At 42.0% G+C, this 19,908-nt stretch overlaps 1 long non-coding RNA gene across 5 annotated transcripts; it reads right to left on the reverse strand.

The window, feature by feature from the left end:
* Window positions 1-550: 550 nt before the first annotated feature.
* LOC142078906 (uncharacterized) lies at window positions 551-19,622 on the reverse strand. 5 transcript variants are annotated; one of them, XR_012672397.1, is made up of 4 exons: window positions 11,782-19,622; window positions 7,775-8,608; window positions 3,874-6,198; window positions 551-3,128 (listed from the first exon to the last, which is right to left on the reverse strand). It is a non-coding gene; the product is annotated as an uncharacterized LOC142078906 (long non-coding RNA). The 5 variants fall into 5 exon arrangements; XR_012672399.1 differs by lacking the exon at window positions 11,782-19,622 and having other exon boundaries at window positions 3,874-4,087; window positions 4,499-6,198; window positions 7,775-11,362; XR_012672398.1 differs by lacking the exon at window positions 11,782-19,622 and having other exon boundaries at window positions 3,874-4,087; window positions 4,248-6,198; window positions 7,775-11,362.
* Window positions 19,623-19,908: the final 286 nt, after the last annotated feature.

A 19,908-nucleotide genomic window follows, 5' to 3' on the forward strand; every position in this document is an offset into this window, starting at 1 on the left:
CTCCCTACAACATTCCCTCTACAATCTTTCTGGATTTCAAGCAACAGTAACTACCATCAGTAAGTCCTTCTTTACCTGCAAAGAATGCACGCTCCCTCGGCTTTTGCCATAATTCATAGTTTAGCACCACCTTCCTAGACACGAAAGAATGACAGCTTTGCCCTGCCAGATCTTTTGCTTTGAAGCCTTCATACAAAAGCAAAGAAAAAGGAAAGTACAAAGAAGGGTGGTTATTTCCCAAACTGTTTTAATTACTAGACATTTTCAGCAATGCGGTGGAGTTCCCCATCCTCAGCAATTTTTAGACCTCATCAGTTTTTAGAAACTATCCCACAGACTGGTGCTCCCTGTAGCACTTCAGTTGTGGCAGGTCTATCAATAGCTGTGGATCTGTGCTGTCATGGTTTCAGGGCACACTACAGTTCCAAGTCATGAAAACTGAAGTTTCTAATGCAAAGTGTAATTTATGCTGAATATAACCTATTTTCATATTAAAAAGGAGATTTTGAGTGCTTGATCTGAACATGGTACATTTGCTCAACATTCTAGGCAATAAGTTTCAACCTATTTTCTACACTTCATCATAAACAACTGTTAAGGAAAGAGTTTCAATGATTCATTGAAAAACAAACAGAATTAACAAATTGGCAGCCTCATGGTCCATAATATAAATATTTTCTTCCATAATCCAAGGAGATGATAAGAAAAACAGTAAAGGTGACAGATGTATGGGTAACTGACCTGCATTAGCATCAAAGACAAGCCCGTACCTCAAAGAAAATTCAAGTGAAGCATCTAGATTTTTTTTTTAATGCATTCTTCAGTTTTCCCCTTCTGCATGTTCCCCAGCATGCCCTCACTTGCATGGGGCATGTCCAGCTAACCAAGAATAAGCTTAATCGCAAAATTACCTTACAGTCACCCTCTGCAAAACCTCCTTCTAGGCTGAGCTCCTTATCTTGTGACCCAGAAGCTGCATATAACCCCCGACATGACCTGTTTTACAAAAGTCTCACATGTTGATACTTCAAAAAACCCGAGAGGTCTGTGTACTTTCGCTTGGCTTGGTGCTTCACTTCAGTGCTCTATCAGAGACCCACAGGAAGTGCTCCCCAAGATGTGGTCACAAAATTCTGGGTGACACGGTTGTGGCAGCCCTACCTGTGTTTCTCAGGACAGCCCGGTGGCTAAGCCCATCACTGCCATGTTGGATGCTGAACCTGCGTCCCCTCTTAAGCCTTTGCTTTCCTCTCTGGTTGTAAAATTATTCTCCACCTAAAAAATGCTTTTAATAAGGCGGAAACCTCTTTGGCATTTTGTGTCTTAGTTTCTTTGCCTATGCAGTTACTCAAGTGCAATCTGACTGTGAATATAAAGCAACCGCTCATTTTTATCTCTTTTGGGAAAGAAAAAACCACCAATATTGCATATAAAGCAACCATCACACTTTCCCTGCCAGGTGTCCACCCTTTTATCACGTACCTTCATTTCCCAAAATCAGAATCCCAGTGGCAACCAACAGTGGTTTTAGTTATGGCAGTGAGCTAAGGAATAAACACACGTTTACATCTGCTGACTCTGGGCAACAGCACAGAGAGAAGATAAATGAGAAGAGAGGAGCTGTAGGTGTCAGCCTTTAAAATCTTCCCCGAACTCCACATGTGAATCAATGCATCCTTTCTGGAGGCACCCTCAAGAAAATCCATGTGAATGAGTCTTGTGAGATAGATTAGTTTAATTTCTTTACACTTTTGTGTGGATATTCTCATTCAGAATTAAAAAATTAACATGGCCTTAATTTAATTTACTTAATTTCCAAGGAGAACTAAAGCAGATCGAATTAAGGACACTAATTCTGGCTAACAGTGTCCACGTAATCCTGTGTAATGCAGTTTGATTCATGCCATTTCAATTCACATCTTTAGTTTGTTTGGACTGCATTTCCAGTGTGGCCCTGAGAAGGCAAACACCAAATGCATTAGCATTTGAAGAATGTCACAACAGCGTGCAATGCTAAACAGATACATATTATTTCCTCTCCCGATTAATGCATCATATAAATATTTCCATAGATACTGCTACTCAGTGGAGACAACGGCATAAACAGGTCTGCGTGCTCACATGGCACATATTTTGATGCTTCTGTTAATTGCACCTGGAGTTTGCATAGAAAACGTATATCAGGGAGTTCTTTCAACTGTATATAACATTTACACTTGCAGAAACTACTGTTTTTCATACCAACATGCCCAGTGTAAACAGATTAACTCCTACTTAGCAGGAAAACTATTTTTAGATGTCTGTACTTCCCTTGGCTCTCCAGACCTTCTCAGACACCAATCATTACCTCTAAAACCCCTCTCAGATTGCTCAGTATCAGATCAAGACCAGCCACAGTGTGGGACAGATAGCTCATTCGGGAAAGCCATGGGAAGGATTCAAGCTTCATGGCATTTTCCAGTCATAATGTTAATATCCCCAGTTCATTAAATTCTCTTTATAAAACATTAACACTGCAGATGAGCCAGCAGGTCTCTCAGGGGTGTTAACAGTGAATAGCAAGCCCTTTACAGCTCCAGTCCATCAAAAGCCACGGTCCGGGAAAGCACAGCCTGCAGAGTAGGCAGCCACCCTGGGCTGGTGGTAATTCTCCATCTTCCTCTCCACCATCCTTGGCGTTGGTGGCAGTGGCAGAGGTCCACACGAAGGGGAAAGCAGCACCCGGGGGCTTCGGGGCCTTGTGAAAGAGTGGCCTGGAGAAGGGTCTGTGGGCTGCCTGCGAGAAATCAAGTCCAGGTCGAAGCAGAAAAGCAATAGATTGGGAACTATGGGCTCAGTCACTTTGATTTAATGTTTTTCTTCAGTGTAATCCATCTTCCCTCATGAGTGACTGATAAGTCAGTCAAATATTGTAGGCAGTAAGAGATTTCTACCTCAAATGTACTGGCCTGGTGAAGACATTTTTTTGCCAAGCGGTTTTCCGTCCTTCAGATAAGCGAACTTCACAATTAGCTCCCCGAGCATGGTATTTGCACGAAAACCATGCCATTAAGGATGCTCTCTTTGTCTTCCAGCTGCTGCACTTCAAATTTGACAGCATTGCCGTGTTGTTAGAAATTTGAACAGAACTAAGGGTATACAGAGAGAACAGAAGGCACACCGTATTAGCAATTATTCTTTGATGAATACAAAGCGATAGTGCCAACTATAAAAGCTAGAAAAGTCCTGCTTACAGTTGTTTAACAACTTGGAATTAAATTTTACACAGCAAGCATCTGTTATCAGCCGATTTCCTCCCCCCGCCCTTCACCAAAATCTTCAGCCAAGGTAGTCTGCCCATTTCTGAGGTGAAGGCTGAACAAAAAACCTGTCTCCATTTGACGTAAAATACCTCCACCTGATGTAAAATACCAAGACCCACTTCTGGCAGCTCCAGCAACCTCCGATTTGAAGCAGGGATTTCACATTTGCCTGCAGACAGCTTCTGCTGCAGAAACGTGGCCTTTTTTTCCTGTGAAAATCCAGGTAAATTTTGCCACTACACCAAAAAGTGATAATTAACCTTGTTTGCTTCCTACAGGCCAATGCCCTCTGCCTGTGGTTATCCCCCAGTAACTGGGACTGGCAGCCCTTCCTGCGTCATGGCACCATCAAATGCCTCGGGGCACCCAGGCTCGGGCACCCCAGGATGACCATACCCCACTCTGCCCGGGCTGCTGGGTCGTATCCGTGCAGATTTCCCACTGGGCAGCAGGAAATCCCCCAGAGCCTCGCAAACAGCCCCTTCCCTTTCCTCCGGGATTTACGGCAAGCAACAGGGAATAGCTTTCTTGGAAAACTTTTTCGTCACATTTTTAAATGGTAACATCTTACTTCTTATTCTTGACCGAAACTTTTCTGTGTGCTGACAGATCCTTGCATCCTTCACGCTCGGGAAGGTGAAGGCAGCTGAGCAGCTCGCCGCTGAATCGGAGTTGTGTGGCTGCAAAATCCACTCGGCAGACCCAACACAGCTGCCGCGGGGAGGTGGGGACCTCTCCTTGGGCACCCAAGAGATGACTTCTGATTAAAGCAGAGCTGTGAGATTCTGCTATGGAGAAGAATATCAATAACTAAAAAAAACTTATTTAGAAATTTATTCCGACACGGATTTGTTCTTTTTTATCTTCCTGTATGTTGACAGCACTGGCAGCTTATCCTCAGTAATTGCAGGGACTGGCAGATCTGGTTTAATTAGCAAATCCCACCTCATCCTGGGGACGGGTGGCTCCTTCAGCCACCATGTCGCAGTTACGCCCAGTCATGTCCATAAGCCCTTAGGTTTTTCCTGTCGCTGTAGAAAAGGTGATCAGCAGAGACTGGAGCAGAGGTCTATAGCAATGGAAGAGGATGTTTTTCCCCAGGCATTTAGCAACAGCTCTTATGGAATGTTTGCAAACTCCCATGCACTGCTAGCAATTGAAAAATTTGAAAAAATTACCAAATTGTCTTAGGTCACCTGTATAAACAGTTTAACCCGTACAAATGGCACTCTGCGGATATGCTGGGGAGGAGGCTGCCGGCAGACAGCGGTGAGGATCCACTGGGATCTATCATCTTTTTCCTTGATGCACTTGGGTCAGGAGAGGATTTATTTCCATGGCCTAACGACTGAAACTCCATAGTTCTAAGCACAGCTCAGATTCATTAAATCCACTCTGATGCCTTTAACAAGTCTCTTTTTCCACTTCAGAGTTCCCAGTGTGGTAACTGGATTAATCGGTGTTTACACAGAGCTTTGTGATGGAAAGTCTTGGTAAAATGTGTTCTGTAGATTTAGCACTGTTGGAACTACAGGTTCAAAAAATTGCAACACGAAGTTATTTAAGGGTCCTCATTCAGCAAAATACTTAAGAGCATGTTTAAAATTAAGGATTTGGGTTAAGAACTCCACTAATTTCAAGCCTAGTGTTTTTAATTTCTTATACAAAATGAGCAGTTTTCCATGTTGGCATGCCAGATTTCAACAATGTTTTATTTAAAGGTATAAGGAAATTACATTTTTGTCAGACATCTGTAAATCCTACTGAAAATGTATCATCTGAGTTATTTTGCATAAACAATTTGTAAATGTATATTAGGAAATTTTAAATGTTTGGAGGCAGATGCCTCTTCTACATCCCTGAAGAAAAATTGAGAATAAAAGTGTCTTTAACTGTTTAGAACAGATGGTAGGGCAATAAAAGCGCTGAACAGTTATAAAGCAAGCGTCAGAAAATGACATCCATCACCGAAGAGCCTGTAGCAGTGCGATGCACAAGTACAGATATTAGAGAGAAGTTACTTAAAAGAGTAAAGAATGAGACTTTTTATCCCACATGTTATATTCTGTCAGCCTCTATGGTTTTTTGGTCCTCCTGATGCCAGTCTGCAATTGAACGATGAACAAAAAATACTGGAAGCATACTGGAAACTTTACTGGAAACAGGTCCAGCCATATTCAGCATTTATCCCTCATGGGCAGCAGCAGTTGTATGCTGTATGTATTACTGATTTCTTCACCCACCAATGCTGAAAACAATGAACATTTTTCACTGTAAATTTGAAATATGCTATCACACAGCCTGAGGAATTGTTTTTCCCGCTCTTCTCAGTCTTCTGCTCCAACTTGCCCTGTTATCACTTCCATGCAGAACTGGAAGGAGCCAGGTTTCCCTGCCTGGGTAGTCGATGGCAATATTCAGCACCTGATGTACTCACATGTGTGTTCATTAATGACACAACAATTAATGATACAACTGTCTATCTCTCTGCTACTACCTGAACTTCTGTGGCTTACTGCAACTGGTTTTCAGATTTCTGTAAATAATATTTTAGTAGTTACTAAAATTATTAATCATTACATTATTATTTTTACAGTTATATCTCTAGCACTCCAGAGCTTAGTGAAGAGCTGTAAAACATAACACTTCTAAACTTTTCTCTTATCTATCTACTCTGGAAGACCATTAAGTAAGTAGCCTATTTGAAAAGATAAATGGTTTTAGGACCTGTCATTATCTGGTATCTTCAGACTTTGAAAGCATCAGTAGAATTCTTATGTTCAACCTCATCTGTTCCAAATATTCATGTGTCTCTGTAGGACTTTCTTACTTGGTGGTCTTGATGTCTCTTCGGATTCCTCATTCCTCTTCTTGTCTTCAGTTGTTTGACTGAAAACTTTGGAAAAGAAGAATCTCCATAAGGAACAAATGTTAAGTTTCAAAGGACATTTCCAGATTTTGCAAGCCCAGAATTTAAGACTTTGAAAAAAATAATACCCTTTTAACAAAATTGAGTTTTATCAGACCTAACACAAATTTTTTTATGAAGTGCTTGTTTTATTTTGTCACAAACAAGCTGTGATGCTAACAGCCCTTATTCACAAATTTCTTATCCTTTTATTTTCCTTATTTAGATTCTTAGGCTTTGAATTAAATTTTAATATGCTCTGATTTTCATCACAGTCACAGAGCCTACAAATCTGTAAACTGAGAATCTTGGATAAATCACTTGACTCTAGAAACAGGAGATTTATACACATCTCTTCAAAAAAAGAGTAGCACTGCAAGTCTAGTAGCACTGCAAGTAAAAGTCTATAAATAAAAGGGAAAGAAAAGTTCATTTTTATTACCCAAGTTTAAGCAAATTCAAGGAGTAGACAAGAAAATAAAGTAGGAAAAGTAGATTAGATGCTTTAAGTCTTTCTTTTTAATATAAGAACTCTTGGTAGACAAGATGAGGATTATTTATAACTGAAAGTATAATTTAATTGTTTAATCTTCATTGTTTTGTTTCCACTGAGAGTGCTTAATCACATGTGTTGGCCATGGAATGGGCCTTGAGTCTGCACAGAGCAATGAAAATCATATGGCAATTCCTAAAGAAGTGGAGCGAGGCTTCTTCTTTCTTATAGAAGTACAGAACCTAAGTTCATTTCTTCTCTAGAAATGGAAAAATCTCTTCCTTCTGGTGCTTTCTTTAGAATTTATGACATGCGGAAGAAGGCTTGAAGTTTATTGACAGCAGGAGGGTTCACATCAACAGACACTACATGGTGATGCCTGCTGCCTTAGATCTGTTGATGCTCCATTTTCTTTGGGATTCATCACCACATAAAAATCAGACCTGTGAATTATGTCTTTGCTTCGAAACTGTTTTGTGGTTATCTAATGCTTCACGCTACATTGCAGTGTTGCAATGACAGGCATTTTATCCTGAATGAGAAATAGATGAAAGGTAGCTGGAAATGCAGTTTCTTTGGTTTTTTTTTTTCTGAATGAATGAGACCAATATTTTTTCTCTGTTCTCATAACCTAACTTGTTCAGCTGATCTTTACAAAAAGCAGGTATAGGATTTCATAGTGCATCATGCATCACTTTTTACATAGCTACAGTTACATACTATAAAATGGGAAAACAACTTCCAAACAAGGCTGACGAGTTTACAAACTTTTCCTCATGATCAGCAGACTTGGCTAGACTATTTTTCTTTCCATGCTGTATGTCAACAACCTATGACTCATATCAAATTCACACAGCCCCAAAGAGGATAATATTAACTCTGGCTAAAGCCAAATAACTCAAAGTTTTTGTGTGTGAACAGGAAATAGATTTAGCACAAATCTTCTGTTATAACTGAGATTAACATAGCGACAAAGGGGCCGTAGCAGGCAAAGGAATGAGCTGTTGAGTTGGGTATGCCTACGAGTTTCTGAGAACTGAAGAAATGTCTTTCGAAGACCATGGGTAGTACCTTAGAGTCAGTAAGTCAATGGCAAAACTCCTACTGCCTTAGCTGAACCACCTCTGCCTGGATAGCTCTTCCCAGATATTTAACTGCAGACTTGCCTGGAATTCATCCTGGCAGGTCAACCTGCAGGCAGCGATCCTGAATAACACAGGAAGAAAGAATTTGAAATAGTAGCTACATTGGCATAACTGCAAACGTGCTAATTAAAATGTGTTGCATCGCACAATAACCATCAAGCATGTACACATGAAAACATAGTAACTATTGAGAGATAATAACTTTTAATCCTTCTCTGTCATGCCGCCGTTAAAGCAGAAGTAGCCTATTAGTTCAGAACACATACTTTTTTCCTAGCATAGATGCAAAATGTTTTAGCGTACCTTGGCAAAATTCAAGAGAAAGTGCACACTAGTTTAGATGACTGTATACTGAATATGCAACCTATGCAATATTTCTTAATGCAATTCTTAGTCAGTTAGGAGAAAATGTTAAGACTATTAAATGAAATCACAGTAGCTTTTAGTGCTTTTACAATCCTCTGCAAATTTCCTGAAATGCAGTCATCCATTTTTTCAACTAGTAAATACCTTATTAAAGCTAGAGTATTTTCACCAACACAATTCTATTTTTCACTTGCAACTTTTATTCTTGTTTCCCACAATAAAGCCACGCTCACAGCAGTCCTTTGCCCTTATCTGTGATGCTGTGTATCTCTGCACAGCTGAGTTTGCACACAGGCAGGTGAAGCGCTTGGTCTCCTGCTGCTCTCCATAGTGCCCTGGGCACGGGGATGGTTGTGTGCCACCGACCTGGGCGTATAGCTCCACGCTCTTCCTTCTTTCACGAAGAAGAGCAAAGGAAAAAGATTAAATTCAAACCCCTCTTGTCTTTTGAGTCTTAGGTGGGCATTATATAAATACACAGAGATTGAAGGTTATTAGATGGCATCCTTATAAAAATGACTTTTTTAATGAGGGTTCATTACTAAGGGGCTCACTCAGGTTAAGACTTTCACCTAAACTCTTGCCTGGCAGTCATAATAAATGAAAGCTTTACACTACCGATTTTTGAACAAGCATCTTATTCCTTTTATACCATAGGGTTTAATGTTTTATTTACAATTGTGACAGATGTGTTATGCCTATACTCCAAAGCAGTAGCTGGGAATACCCGACCCCTTTATGATTTAAACATTTGCAAAAATTGCTTTGCTTTGCTACTAGAACATGGGAGAGGAGTGTTTGGCAAATCTAAATTGCTGTTTCACTGAAAAACAGTTGTGCAGAAGGTTGCAACAAGCAAGTACTGAAACCAGTACTCCTCTTCTGTACACCCAAAAGGGGTTAAAAAGAACACAAGGCACATATGTACGGAAGGTGTATACCTGAAGGAGTATTGTGGCAGCATGTAAAACTAAGGATATGTCTTCACTGAACAACACAGTACTGGGGAGATATCTGCAAAAGCTGAGAGAGCCGAAGCAGCATGGATGTGTTAGCGTCATGCCATGCCAATGTTGAATCTTACTGTGGCTCAGGCCAGATATCATGCTTGCTCAACCCAGTACGAACATTTTGTACTGTACAGACAAAAGCTCAGATAAAATCAAAATGGAATCCAGTTAAAGAAGTCATCAGCACCCACAGAAACTACACTCAACGGTTTTCCTCCAACTTTGCCCAAAAGCCCGTGCAGACCCTGTGTGGGATCTCTCACTTTTGCGCAGGGCAGGGAGGACAGCAAGCAATGTTTTCCAAATCCACAGACCACACAACCTTCATGTCTGCAATTCAAGTCCCCCACGGCTACAGCCTGCCTCTGTTTCATTGAAGAACTTTTGCTGGAATCTGCTCTTAACTCCTTTGACCTTAATGCTTAGACTCCCATTTGCTAAACTGATCATTATAGGTAAAGTACCCATAGGACACCAGAAGGTCAGAGCAACCAAACTGTGTCAGAACAACATATGCAAAACCACCCAACACATCTTCGCACTCGCCAGGATGCATAGCCCCACAACAAAAGCTGGAAAGGCACGGGTCCTACCCACGCACACGTTAGGTTATCGTACACTGCCCGGAGCCCCAGGGCAGGTAACAGCGATGCCCTCGCTAACGCTTCCCCTTTGCTTTGCAGGCACCAGCCACGGCTCCTCTCAAGTCTGATTAAAGCAATTACTCACTCTCTTCTGAGCAGCTGTTCTCAGTGTGTATTTAGCTTCACAGGTTGCCAAGAATTTAAAATCCAAAGACCTTTCACTGTACTTGCACAACGGAGTGTTTGCTGCAGAAAGCCAGCGCACGCACACCCACCCTTTCAGCTTCAACTGTATCCCGAAGTTGCAAACTGTGCTTTTAGACCTGAGGAATCATGGAAGAGACACACTACTCGTGTGAAAGTAATCTGAAGCTAACGCATCCCACACCCCCAGCCAGCACTGCCAATATCCAAACAAACGGTAAATGGAAATAAATGAAACAGAAGCTAAGTCAAAAATATGTTGTAACTAAAATATCTGCAGCGCGTTTACCAACAACAGCTAGGGACTTTCCAGAAACGTAAAACAGGATCATCTTTTCCCTGAAGAAACTACTGAACAAGGGGAGATAAACGTTAGGGGATTCTTATATCCGAGATACACTAGAAGGTCACTAGAAATTATTTAATTAGAATGTAAAGAAAAATTAATTTTCGTAAACAGTGGGAAAATTCTTAAACAACCACTCCAACTGAATTATTTTTCACCCAAACAGAATTTCACCCTTAGAAAATTTTGCATCATATAACGTAACTTTGAATAAATGGCTGAAGAGTCATTTCACATGAAAAAAATTGTCCTTTGGGATGACAGGATAATTCCAGCTGGATGGGAGCTCAGGGCAACCTCTTGCTCGCCATGGGGCCAGCTCTGAGCTCGGACCGGGTTGCTCAGGGCTTTGTCCACTTCAACCACTTCTTACCACAACGGATTTTTTTCCCCCCTCAAAGTAAGGGAAAAAGAAAAACATGAGAAGAAGCTGTACTGATTCAAACTGCGGAACCACCTAGGCCAGGATCTCATCTCCAATGGTGCTCCACCAGCTGGGGCATCGAGGGCTGCCTTCGTTCGTGTCCTTCGCGCGTGGCCCCAGGCAGCTTCACCTGATGCCCCAGTGCCGTACTGGGAGAGAGGGTGTCAGTCCCGCTCTAACCTAGTCGTACCAACCAGGATTTTATACCACTGAGGACCTACAACAACAGAATTTCCTCCTTTCCTTTCCTGGATTGTTCCATTTCTTCTTCTGTTTAGTTAAAAGATGTACACTAATGAGCCCATAGACCAACAGTACCCGGTGTCGGAGCTTTCAAATGTGATAGAAAGGACATATTCAAACATGACTGGATTAAGAGCAGCCACATCATTGCCTAACAAAAAATAACACAGGTCTAGCAAAATACAGGTTCTTGTATGACCTTCTGGGTAAGAAGTTTGCACAAAAGGAACACATCAAATAATTTCTTTTTTCCCAAAAGATAAAATTCTAGGAATGAATAAACATTCATACTACAGAAACTTTTCATGATTTTATAATAAATTTGGTCTTCCAGAAAAATCAATTGTTGCATTGTTGAATGGAAAAGGGGGCATTTTAGCTTAAAATGTGTTGAATAGGAAAAGGGGGCATTTTAGCTTTAAAATGCCACTAATTTAAAATTCACCACTGCTATAGCAAAGGCCGCTAGCAATGTTGTAAAATAAGTACTTTTGAAGGCCACAAGAGAGGTCCGCCCAGAAACCTGAAGGGAACTGAAGCACATTCTCTAGCACATAGAGTGGAACAGACATCTCAGAATCCATCTTGTGCAAATGTGAACAAGCTCACTTTGCTTGCTTTACTTTCATGGAGGATATCAACGTCTGATCTTGTAAAAAATGCTTATAAAAATGCTTTTTATTTATAAAAATTAAGTCCCAATTTATACGATAACTTATTCTGCCTGCAAAATCCATGTATTTGTATTTCTGTTACCTTAAATATTTTTCAGCTGCAGGTAAAGACTTCTTTTAACCCAGGTTTGAGAGAAAACACTCTCTCAAATTCGCCATTAACTTGTATCATTCACCAGCTTATAGATGTCCCGCTTGTGAGACTGAACTGCTGCCATGTCTACTGCCATGCTGCAAAGAAAGTTTGATACCATTTATCTCGGCCATGTCCCTTGGAGGTGATGGATTGCCTCGGTTCACTCCTAGCTCCTGCCAATGCCCGGGATGGCAGTTTGCTACCTGCAAATAATAGAAGCGAATAAATCCCAAAGGAAAAGAACTGCTAGCCTGTTTTTATATGTGATTGATTTGGTAGTTCGGGGCACAGAAACATGTTATTCCTTCGTATGTTACCAGCAGAAAGTTAATAGTTCCTTTCTTTTGCTACAAGGGCAGCAGCGATAGCTGCTTGCCTAGTGAGTCTGGCCCATTTCTCAGCTTATTTATCAGGAATGAGTTCAGATGAGGAGCATTTTGGATCCTATTCTTTAGTTGAATAAATCATGATTAATTCTTTTGGGACATTTCAGCCCAGTTGTGTTTTACACCCTTCTCCAGAACGTATGCAGTGACATATCGCTCATCCCTGGGAGCTGCTTATTTTTACAGCCAGTTTCGTACACCTTGCCTTAAGGTACTCTGACACATGTAAGTATCCACTGAAATGCATTTAACAGTTTTCCTCTCCTCCTCCTCTCCACAGCTTTTGTGGTCTGTTCCTCTTGTTGTTCCCTGACATGGGAGTTTTTGACACGCCAAGCAAAGCTGCTTTGGCATCTTGCTGCTAAAACGTAAAGCTGTAAAATATTTAGAAGTTGGTCTGAGTTTCCTGATTTAAGGAATGCTACTGCGTGCCTTATGTCAAAATGGTCGTAAGAGAAGAATTCTTGCCTTAAAGAAACTGAAATCATACGGCATTGCATGGACGTAGTTAAAGAAAGGTACAGACACAAAACAGGTATTTTGGATACAATTCAGCAAAAAAAAAAAAGTTAATTTGATCAAAATCCACTCAAATAAAACCTCTGATACATTTTTTTAGTGAAGGTTTATATATACCTGAAGGTGCAAGTTTGTTTTGAACAGGCAGGTCTTAAGCAAGTACGGGAATGAGTCTGGGTACTTAGGCTGTCTCTCAAATGCATTTTAAATCTGCTGAGTTTACAAGGTCAAACAGTTCTTACACAGTCAGCCCTGCAAAGCCTGCCAGAGAGCTGTCAAATTAGGGTTTTTTCTTTTTTTTTTTTTAATTCATTAATTAAGGTCTCACAGGAGAGAAGGTTTCCATGTTCCAGCAGCACCAGCTGTATCCTACTCTTCGTTAAGCTATCTAAACTATGCTGAAGACTGTGAAGTGGCTTGAGAGTTTTTGACTGGCTTCCTGGTTGCAATACGACATCAATTCTGGTCCCGAGTGCACTTGCAGGAGAAAAATAATTTGTTCTGAGCTCTTAGCTTATGGGTCTTGCCTACATCAGGGATTTTTTGCACAAAAATCCCCAGTTATTGCAAGTAAAGCTGAGGAGATACTCATTTAATGTGCTGCCAAAAAAAAAAAATGTGAGATGCCCTGAAGTTTTGTATGGTAATATATCCAAAATTAACATTTCAAGATGTGATCTCATCAGAGGGAATGAAAAAAATCTAATTACAGATGGGTCTTTTTACGTCAGTATTGTGATGCTAAAAACTCTAAAATCCAGAAATAATTTATTTTCATTTCTAAAATATGCATAATTGACTTCACATACAGCCTGGATGCAAATTTACTGACACAGAAGGCACCATTCTTGTTGTCATGTGCAAGAGAAGAATTGCTCTTTAAATATAATTAAAATCCCCAGAGAGACTAGTTTAAATATTTAATGATTTTCAGGTCTCGCTAAAGTGATGCTGACTATTTTTCAGATTCTGCACCCTTCCAGCTTTGGGAGATGTTTTTGCTGTGAGTGTTATGTGTTCGCATAAATATCTCATAACCACTGAGACTGAAACTTAAAATTATCAGGGTGGTGTTTTTTTTCCTAATTGTAATGACCACAGTGCACAGGATGTGCGTAGTATCTGGCAACTATAATGTCCCTCCTTCTCCCACCTCCCCTTACTGAGTTTGCAGAAAATACTGCTTTTCAAAATACATAAAGAAACCAGTGGAAGCTCTTTAAATATTTGTTAACCCTGTCTTTCTGCACATGCTGAGTATTCTGTGGATGAAAACACATTAAATAATAAGAGTATAACGTGTGTGGAGAGAGATGGGGGCTGGGGAGAGGTGGATCACTGAAGGAGCAAGCTGGAAGGAAGGAATGAGAAGACGTATCAGGGCTGCAGGCAGACAGCTGGTCCCTGGCCCCGCGCTGATGCTGTCTCAGCAGGACGTGGAGAAATTGCTAGAGGTGACATGAGGAATTGCTGGAGGTGACAAATGACAGTGGGAGAAAGCCAGGGGAGGCCGGGAGGGACGGCTGGATTTCACAGGGGGCTGAGGGGAAGGTGCGTGAGAAAGCGCCAAACGTGACACCTGAAGGTTGCGCGGGGGACTTTTGTATCTCGCAAGGCCAACAAGGCCTGGGGATCCACCTCAGTAGTGCCCTCCAAGGCTGATGTTATCTCAGTAACAGTATCACAAATAGCAAAATTAAGTTGGGATGCAGAGAAACTGGGAGTGATGAGGAAAAAGTGATTAGGGGCAGGCTATTTATCTGGGTGGAGATAGGGGGAGGTGGAGAAAGGGATGTAAAAGGGCAGCTAAAAAAGTGATCAAGAAATATGAAAAAGGAAGAGAAGGTATACAAACGATGTGATCTGGGCGCTCTGGAGGTACTTGCAGAGCAGTCCAGCACTTGGTCACAGGTTCGCAGGACCGTTCAGGCTGGAAGGGAGCTCAGAAGGTCTCAGTCCAACCTCCTGCTCACAGCTCTAAGGTTAGACCTGGTTGCTGAGGGCTTTGTCCAGTTGGGTCTTGAAAATCTCCAAGGATTGCCAGAACCAAGATGCTTAAACCACATCAGTTGTCTTGCCCACATCATGTCTCAGCCCTGCTGCCATGGCCCAGAGGCTGGAGGTGGGGGGTCCCTTCCCCCCCCAAGCCACAGGTGGTCCCATGGTACACATTGAGCCTGGACTCCCTGACCACAGCTGCACGTTATGGCAATGCAACCCTCCAAAACTGTGTTTGGTATGTCCCGGATGGCTGTCTGAAAGCTCACTATCCCTTCAGCCCCACCTCACCCCTTCTCCCAGGTCATCTCAACGGACACAGTCGCAGGGCAGGGTTTAGCCAGTGGCGAGTGACTGTACAAGTCAGGGTCAACCAAAAATTTGTTTTCAGACATAGCAGTTTTTTATCCAGAATAACAAACCTGGTGTGAATGTATATTTAGTGCACAACTTTGTTTTTAATTTGAAAAAGTTTTTTTTGTTGTTTACTTCCTTAATGGTAGAGTCCTGTTGTTCATGCTTTGACTTCATAGTATTCCAGGTCCACTAAACTTCTGATTCTCTTTTCCTCCCCTCTCAAAGTGTCTGTTTGAAAGGAAGGGAGAAACAACTGCTCTTGCTGCACCAGTACTTTAGCTATGTAGAATAATCTGTAGTTGACATATTTCATCACTAGAGGGAAATCCATTACAGCGCTCCTCCCAGTAATGCTGGTAGGCACACTATCCTCCAGAGCTGCAAAATGTGCAACAGGCTTGAGTTTGGATGCAAAAGTTGTAGCAATCGAGTATGACATAGGCAAGACTTTTTCCCTTTCTCAGAAGGGTGCCCAGGGAAATCGTCCCTAATCTCATCACATCACACCAGAAAATAAGAAGGAAGAGTCTGGAGCACAAGTGTTCCCGGGAAAGAGAAAACCCCAGACTGGGCCAACCTTAGCAGTCCGATCGTCCTGCAGCAGTGTCTCCAAGCCAAACCCAGGAGAGAAAGCTATCTCCCCGAGGGGAGCGCAGGAAAGGAGACAGGGAAGCCTATTTGCACCACCAGCCCTCAAACCACGGACATTTGGAAGAAACAGCAGCATTTTGAGACACTTGTAAAAAACACTTCCATCTGTTCTTTCCCTAGCTAGTCTCCAGAGCTCATGTTGCTGTTGACCATCAAACAGGATATGGAAGATGCCTTGTTCTGTCCAGTTTTAAAGGCCTGGGACCAAAAAGCCAATTTGGAAATTAATGGTCATAAATGAAAAGCATGGCAAGCAGAGAGCTGGGGTGCTGCGAAGGCAAATTTATTGCACTCTGCCTCATAGCCTTGATCTCACCTCATGTACTCGCTCCCTGTCTGCTACGCGCACTGCAAGCTTTCGGGACATGAACACGCTGGATGCGTACATCCTTGCCCCACCGCCCCCGAGCCTGCTGGCTGCCAGCACTGCTGCCTGGGGCAGCCGCTCGCTCCAGCTCCTGCCGCACACCCCGGTGCAGCGCAGCACCCACCCTCGCCCAGCTCCCCAGGGAGAGAGTCCCAGCCAGCACCTGCCCCGGGCGCGGCTCCAGCCCTCCCTTCGCTGAGGATGATCTGCATCGCCAAGAGAAAGAAAGAAATGAAAAAGAACTGCTAACGAGGAAGCAAACCTGATTTTCAGTGCTGGCTCTTAGGGATTTTATAGTACATTTTATCTTTGACCTCATTTGGTAGGAGTCAAAGCGAGTCAAAGGCAGAATAGAAGAGGATTGCATGAGCCACTGCCACTTTGCGTGACAGTTTGTCCATGTCTAGTTTAAATGTTTCATTTCAAGATAACAAATTGAACTTGTCTCCAGAAACACCATTTCATGCTGTCTTTACAGTGACCTTCCATGGCAAAGCACTACAGAAATCGGTATTACGGGGGTAGCTGGCATTAATTATGCTCCTTTTAATCAAAAACTCATTTTGATGAATCATAGTTGCCACAACTCAATTCTCACTACTTTTATTTTCCTTTTTAAATAGTCTTATGCTCTTTACCATTCAAATATTACATCTAAATACCAGGACATTCTAAACCCTGAACTTCAAGCTATGAATGAAAGAAATAATGAAGAGATTTCTGAGTAATTTCTTGATAGACAGATCCTCACTTTGCTGTCCATGCTTTCTGGTTGTTTGGTCTTCTCTCCACTGCAGTGGTATACACTAGTAACTACTTTGCTGCTCTGGCATCCTATGCACAGATGCTGAAAGATGGAGTAAATCTTTGGATTGACACAGGGTTACATTGACTTACACTGGCAACATCCTAAGCTCTGATCAGCCTTCTATATAATTTCCCAATTATATTGTTCCTTTAACGCACTGCAAAGTGATTTTCATCCTCTTACACAACTTTCTTTGAATGCAGCTGAGCATTAGATTACAAGTTTTTCAGGCTTCACAGATGAATGCCTGAACCTAAGAATCATAAAACCCTCGGAGATCAGACTGAAGAAACACTTGCTATAATTCTAGTTTTGAACAGCTGTCAAAATCCATTTAACATGCAAAGTTTCTTATTCTGTTCCAAAAACTGGAGTAGCTCTGTGTTTGCACATCGAACAACTGAAAAACAAGACACAGTAATACAACATGTGTTCTAGGAGGCTTTTTCTCCTAAGAGTATTTTCTTCTCCTATGAACATATATTTTAGCACAGATATTATGGCCATTTAAAAAGGACTTATATGGGATTTAAGGGCTATTCCTAGAAAATAGCAACTGGCAGAGAAAAGAAGATGAAGGAGAGCAGGAATAGAGGGAGGAAAAGAAAAAACTAGGGAAATCGCAAACAGGTTATCAGCGAAGGCTGATCAAGACAGGCTGGTGGAGACACCACCAACCTGCCTCCACCCTGTCTTAGGCCACCACCTCCCTCTCGTTGCTGCAGGTCACTTTTTGCGGTGCAGACAGGCAGGACTTGTACATGTGCCTGTTTTGGAACTAGAAATGCCTGAGATCCTCCTGATCTCATCTAGTCCGGTCCCTGCTCAAATCTAACCTTCAAGTTAGATTTAACGTTAAAATTAGATCGGATTGGTCAGGGTCACGTCTAGTCAAGTTCTGATTATCTCCAAGGATGGAGATACATGCTCTTTCCATAATAAACAAGTGGCTTAGATCCAGAGCACAGGCAGCTCAAGGACTTAACCTTTTGGAGTTGTTCTGCAAAATAAATTAAGAACACTAACGGAAGGGACTATGTGGAAACAAAGACACTTCATCCCATTCACTAGACTCAGATCTGGGCTTGGATTATAATCTACTGTTCTGTGATTAATTTTGCTCTCCCATTCCCAATATTTTACTCTCACCCTAATAAAACAAATATCATGGGTATTTTTTCCCTTAGGGGAAAAAATTAATTACATTATATACAGGTATGCAATTTAAGGGCTAAAATTAAAATTGTGTCAAGATGTTTCCTTTTATGTTCTCTCTCACAAACAGACTCTGAAAAACTTCCTTTACTGATTAATAGACTTATGGCAATCAAACAGTCCAAAGTTTTACTGGTGGGACTGAACTCTTTTGCTCTTTATCAATGATGAGCTTTTTCAAAGAGCTGTAAAAGTAATTACTTAGGCTTTTTAATAAATTACCCGGGGAAAAATTTTCCTTTTCACCAGCTCAGAGTTGTCAGTAAGCAAAATAATAAAATCAATTGGCAAAAAAATAGGTTCATTTCAAGATAAGTTTCAAAATGTTGTGGCATTTGATGTGTTCTACATTTATTTTGAAAGGCTATGCAAAATGTTGATATTTTGCATTATAAAAGATAATTGCTTAAAAATATAAGTTGTTTTGGAAAAGTTAGCACAAACAATGTTCGAATACACAAAATATTGAACAGCAACATGAAATTTTTCAGCTAGATAGGACCCAGGTGAAATACAGGACCAGACTAGAAAACAAGGGCTGCTGTAGCTTAAGCCAAAGCCATTTCAGATATTTTTGACTGTGCTGAAGGTCTCTTTTCACTGCCGAAGGTTGCTGAGCCCATCTCTGTCTCCATTCTTCATCCATCACAGTCATGGCCGCTGCAAACCCCTCTCTTATGAAGGTGGGCTTATATTAATATGCTGATTTGCAAACTGGGATATACGCCAGCTGCCACTGGCACAGAGCTGCAACCTCCAGCAGAACGGGGCTAAATCCACCACTACATGTCTGTCAGAACTATTAGGCTCAGCAGCACACAACATTAAAGCATTTGTCCTCAAATGAAGAACAGACTCCAGATTCCTTCTCCCTTTACCTGCTCCTCGTCTCTTAGAAGAGAAGTTTAGGCCCACCTGTGTAGCATGCTGAGCCTCAGCCTGTCCATGTTCTCAGAGGATACCAAAGCCATTCCTCTCAGATCAAGCACTCGGGGACTTTAAGCAGAAGGACATCTATTTCATAGTTCACATGATGAAGGTATCAATTTGCTCAGCCTGGTTAATGCTGGGACATCTCTGGATGCTACTGTAGTCATGGGGGAAACTTAAGTCAGACAGAAAGGTTTTTCTCTGCATACTAAGAGACTCCTGGGTTAAGCAACACCCAGGCATGGTTTTCAGGACCTCTAGTTTTGGACATTGGGCAATACTTTCATCTGGCTCCCAGCACCATCAGCAAGAGTACATCAACAGTAGGAAATAAAACAGGACTAGGGCACAGGTCCCCACTGTGCAGACCCAGCCCAGGCAGCCCTCGGCAGGTAGGAGGGTTGTGGATGGCGCAACATGCACAGTGGCAGGCGAACTACCCGCAGAGGTAGTGCATCCCAGCAGGTTGGTCACAGCTTGCTGATGTAGCACCATTGCTCCACGGAGCAGTAGGCAAGCGAGACAGCATCATGCGGAGATGACCACAAACCAGGAAAGTCACATGCAGAGATGACCACAAACCAGGAAAGTCACTTGCTGTAACACCAGATGACTTCTCTCTGCTAGTCTGGGCCTCTGGTAAATTGGGATTGCCATCGGCTCCTCTTGTCCTCACTTCCAGGCAGAGTATCCGGCACATCAACCTGTCAGTAGCTTGAGAAGTGTGATCCTAAATCCGTCTTTTTACAAGGCCTCATTTCTCATTGCCTGGGCAAAGGCAGCCCTTACTGTGAGCCTAACCCAAGCCCTAGCGCAGCCTATGCCATACTGTCCCCAAGATG

The sequence above is a fragment of the Calonectris borealis genome, chromosome 2, assembly GCF_964195595.1.
Source record: "Calonectris borealis chromosome 2, bCalBor7.hap1.2, whole genome shotgun sequence".
Lineage (NCBI taxonomy): Eukaryota > Metazoa > Chordata > Aves > Procellariiformes > Procellariidae > Calonectris > Calonectris borealis.